Here is a 5,011-nt window from a genome sequence, read left to right as displayed (position 1 = left end):
ACAAACCCATAGCAAACATCATTCTCAATGGTGAAAAACTGAAAGCATTTCCTCTAAGGTCAGGGACAAGACAAGGGTGCCCACTCTCACCATTATTATTTAACATAGTTTTGGAAGTTTTAGCCATGGCAATCAGAGAAGAAAAAGAAATAAAAAGAATGCAAATTGGAAAAGAAGAAGTAAAACTGTCACTGTTGCAGATGACATGATATTATACATAGAGAACCCTAAAGATGCTACCAGAAAACTACTGGAGATAATCAATGATTTGGTAAAGTAACAGGGTACAAAATTAATGCACAGAAATCTCTTGCATTCCTATACACTGACAATGAAAAATCAGAAAGAGAAATTAAGGAAACACTCCCATTTACCACTGCAACAAAAATAATAAAATACCTAGGAATAAACCTACCTAAGGAGGCAAAAGACCTGTATGCAGAAAACTGTAAGACACTGATGAAAGAAATCAAAGATGATAGAGACAGATGGGGAGATACCATGTTCTTGGATCGGAAGAATCAACCTAGTGAAAATGACTATACTACCCAAAGCAATCTACAGATTCAATGCAACACTATCATATTACCAATGAGATTTTTCACAGAACTAGAACAAAAAATTCCACAATTTTTATGGAAACACAAAAGACCCTAAATAGCTAAAGAAATCTTGAGAAAGAAAAACGGAGCTGGAGGAATCAGGCTCCCGGACTTCAGACTATACTACAAAGCTACAGGAATCAAGACAGTATGGAACTGGCACAAAAACAGAAATATAGATCAATGGAACAGGATAGAAAGCCCAGAGATAAACCTACACACATATGGTCACCTTATCTTTGATAAAGGAGGCAAGAATATACAATGGAGAAAAGACTGCCTCTTCAAAAAGTGGAACTGGAAGAACTGGACAACTTCATGTAAAAGAATGAAATTAGAACACTTCCTAACACCATACAAAAATAAACTCAAAATCGATTAAATGACCTAAATGTAAGGCCAGACACTATAAAACTCTTAGAGGAAAATATAGGCAGAACACTCTATGACATAAATCACAGGAAGATCCTTTTTGACCCAACTTCTAGAGAAATGGAAATAAAAACAAAAATAAACAAATGGGACCTAATGAAACTTAAAAGCTTTTGCACAGCAAAGGAAACCATAAACAAGATGAAAAGACAACCCTCAGAATGGGAGAAAATATTTGCAGACGAAGCAACTGACAAAGGACTAATCCCCAAAATATACAGTAAGTTCATGCAGCTCAATTAAAAAAAAAAAATCAATCCAAAAATGGGCAGAAGACCTAAATAGGTATTTCTCCAAAGAAGACAAACAGATTGCCAACAAACGTATGAAACAATGCTCAACATCACTAATCATTAGAGAAATGCAAATCAAAATGACAATGAGGCATCACCTCACACCAGTCAGAATGGCCATCATCAAAAAATCTAGAAACAATAAATACTGGAGACGGTGTGGAGAAAAGAGAACCCTCCTGCACTGTTGGTGGGAATGTACATTGATGCAGCCACTATGGAGAACAGTATGGAGGTTCCTTAAAAAACTAAAAATAGAACTACCATACCACCCAGCAATCGCACTACTGGGCATATACCCTGAGAAAACCATAATTCAAAAAGAGTCATGTACCAAAATGTCCATAGCAGCCCTATTTACAATAGCCAGGAGATGAAAGCAACCTAATTGTTCATCAACAGATGAATGGATAAAGAAGATGTGGCACATATATAAAATGGAATATTACTCAGCCATTAAAAGGAATGAAATTGAGTTAGTCGTAGTGAGGTGGATGGACCTAGAGTCTGTCATACAGAGTGAAGTAAGTCAGAAAGAGAAAAACAAATACTGTATGCTGACGTATATACATGGAATCTAGAAAAATGGCACTAATGAACCTAGTGGCAGGACAGGAATAAAGATGAAGACATAGAGAACAGACTTGAGGACACAGGGCAGGAAGGGGAAGGTAGAACAAAGTGAGAGAGTAGTATTGACATATATACCCTAACAAACGTAAAATACCTAGTGGGAAGCTGCTGTATAGCACAGGGAGATCAGCTCAATGCTTTGTGATGACCTAGAGGGATGGGATATGGAGGGTGGAAGGGAAGCTCAAGGGGGAGGGGATATGGATATAAATGTATACATATAGCTGATTCACTTTGTTGTACAGCAGAAACTAACACAACATTGTAAAGCAATTATACTCTAATAAAGATGTTAAAATAAATAAATAAAAGACCACCCCAGCCTCAAGTGAGGGTGGTGCATGTAGAGGCATGCACACAGAAAGGGTATAAATGGATGACATCCAGCTTTGGAGATCATCTACCACAACATAAACCTATTAAATAATCATAACCAAGAACTTCCCACAAAGAAAACTACAGGCCTAGATGATTTCATTGGTGAGTCCTATCAAATATTTAAGGAAGAAAAATACCAATCTTACACACATAGAAGAAAAATTCCTCAATAAAATATTAATAAATAGAATCCTGCAACATATAAAAATGATTATATATCATGGCCAAGTAGATTCTAAGAAATGCAAGTTTTTGAATGTTGAATCAAAAACAAATCTGTAATTCATCCTGTTAATGAAATAAATAAGGAAAATCATATAGTCATTTTAATAGATGCGGGAAAAGAATTTGACAAAACTTAACACCAATTCATGACCAAAACTCTCAGCAAACTAGAAATAGAAATGTACTTCCTCAATTTGATAAATGACATTTATGAAAAAACTACAATTAGTATCATAGTAAATGATATACTGCATGACACTCTCACAACTTCTACTGAACATTATGCTAGAGGTCCTGTAGACTTCAATAAAGCATGAAAAAATGAATAAAAGGCAAAAAGACTGGAAGGAAGTCAATAAAACTGCCTTTGTTCATAGAAAATGTGATTGTCTACATAGACAATCCTAAAGAATCTACACAAAACTACTAAAATTAAGAAACAAATTTAGCAAAGTCACAGAAACAAGGGTAAAAACAAAAATAATTGTATTTCTATATGCTAGCAATATATGTATTTCTATATGCTAGTAATAAAAATTGGAATATAAAATGTTTTTTGATTTACAATAGCATGAAAAAATATTAAATACGTAGAAACACATTTAACAAAAGATACCTAAGATCTCCATACTGAAAATTATAAAACACTGCTAACAGAAATTAAAGGAGACCTTCCTTCACACATTAAAATTAGAGAAATACTGACATTTTTGAGATATAATTGGCATTGTTAAAAAAAAAAAGCCCAAAATGGAGTAATTTGCTCCCAGAACAGCAAACCAAGACTTCATTGTAGTTTCAGCCTCTCCTAGGAATGTGAATCTTATTTTTTTAATGTGGTATTATCTTTAATTAAGTACAAAGACTTTTCCAATCATGTCACCTAGAGATCATTTTATCCACTACTCTGTTTAGCCGCCAGTCTCTTGTCCCTCTCCTCAGCAATGGTAAGGCAGATACCCTTTCCACGGGGAAGAGAGATCCATGGTTTGTTGCCTTTGCCAATAACGAAAATCTTGGAGAGCCCAGTGGCAAAGCTGTTACCATTGACATCTTTCACATGAACTACATCAGGAGAACCAGGATGTCTCTCCTGGTTGGTGATCACACCAATTCTTCTCAGGTTAGCACCTCCAGTCACCATGCACAGGTTACCAGTGTCAAATTAGATGAAAATAGTAATCTTGCCAGTCTCCAAATCAATTTGAGTGGTGTCATTCACCTTGATGAGGGGATCAGGGTAGCGGGCGGTGCAAGCACCATGGGTCATCAGATGAAGGATTCCTTTAGTCCCCACAAGGATCCTTCTCACTTTGCACAACTTGTACTTGACCTCCTCAGGTGTGATACAATGAACAGCAAAGCGACCCTTGGTGTCATAGATCAGACAAAAATTCTCTCCAGTCTCTCCAATGCTGATGACGTCCATAAAACAACTGGGGTAGGTTATAACAGTGTAGTCATTGCCATCAATCTTAATGAAACGCTGCAGGCAGATCTTTATTTCATCTCCTGTTAGGGCATATTTAAGTCTGTTCCTTAGGAAAATGATTAGAGGAGACATGAGCCATGGCTGTGCTAGGCACAAAGAGAGCTCGGAATGTGAATTTTATTTTATTTATTTATTTATTTATTTATTATTTTGGCTATGTTTTGTCTTCATTGCTGCGCACAGGCTTTCTCTAGTTGTGGCGAGCGGAGGCTACTCTTCCTTGTGGTACACAGGCTTCTCATTGCAGTGGCTTCTCTTGTTACAGAGCATGGGCTCTAGGCTCACGGGCTTCAGTAGTTGTGGCTTGCAGGCTCAGTTGTGGTTCATGGGCTCTAGAGTACTGGCTCAGTAGTTGTGGCACATGGGCTTACTTGCTCTGTGGCATGTGGGATCTTCCTGGACCAGGGCTCAAATCCATGTCCCCTGCATTAGCAGGTGGATTCCTAACAACTGCGCCACCAGGGAAGTCCCTGGAATGTGAATTTTAAACACGTAATCTGAAATTTCAGGATCAACCCTAGTGAGGTAATCTGCATCATGAAGACCTCTGCTGTTCCCTTCCCCCCAAAGGAAGATGGCCTGGCCTGAAAAAATCCTTTCTTTTCATTTGCTAATACCTTCTTCCCTACCCTCCTTCTGATTATAAAACCTTCCATTTATGCAACCCCTTGAGCATCCTTCTATTTACTAGATGGGATGCTGCCCGATTCCTGAATCACTGAATAAAGCTAATTAGATCTCCCCACCAAAAGAAAGAAATGAAAGGAGACTAAAACTAATGGAAATATATACCATGTTCATGAATCAGAAGACTCAATATTGTTAAGCTGGCAAAATTCCCCAAATTGATCTTCAAATTCAACTTCCAGCTGACCTTTGAACAACCCTGGTTTAGACTGAGCAGGTCCACTTATATTCAGATTTGTTTCAATAAATACAGACTACAGAATACATAA

The 5,011-nt window shown here is 37.3% G+C and overlaps 1 pseudogene across 1 annotated transcript; it reads right to left on the bottom strand.

The window, feature by feature from the left end:
* Positions 1 to 3,458: 3,458 nt before the first annotated feature.
* Positions 3,459 to 4,127, bottom strand: LOC309805611 (small ribosomal subunit protein eS4-like; annotated as a pseudogene). Its single transcript has one exon. The product of its transcript is annotated as a small ribosomal subunit protein eS4-like (transcript).
* Between the last annotated feature and the right edge of the window lie 884 nt (positions 4,128 to 5,011).

The sequence above is a fragment of the Mesoplodon mirus genome, assembly GCF_964341445.2.
Source record: "Mesoplodon mirus genome assembly, chromosome: 5".
Classification (NCBI taxonomy): Eukaryota; Metazoa; Chordata; class Mammalia; order Artiodactyla; family Ziphiidae; genus Mesoplodon; species Mesoplodon mirus.
The sequence above is the reverse complement of the archived record's forward strand: the minus strand, read 5'-3'. Positions and strand labels throughout refer to the sequence as shown.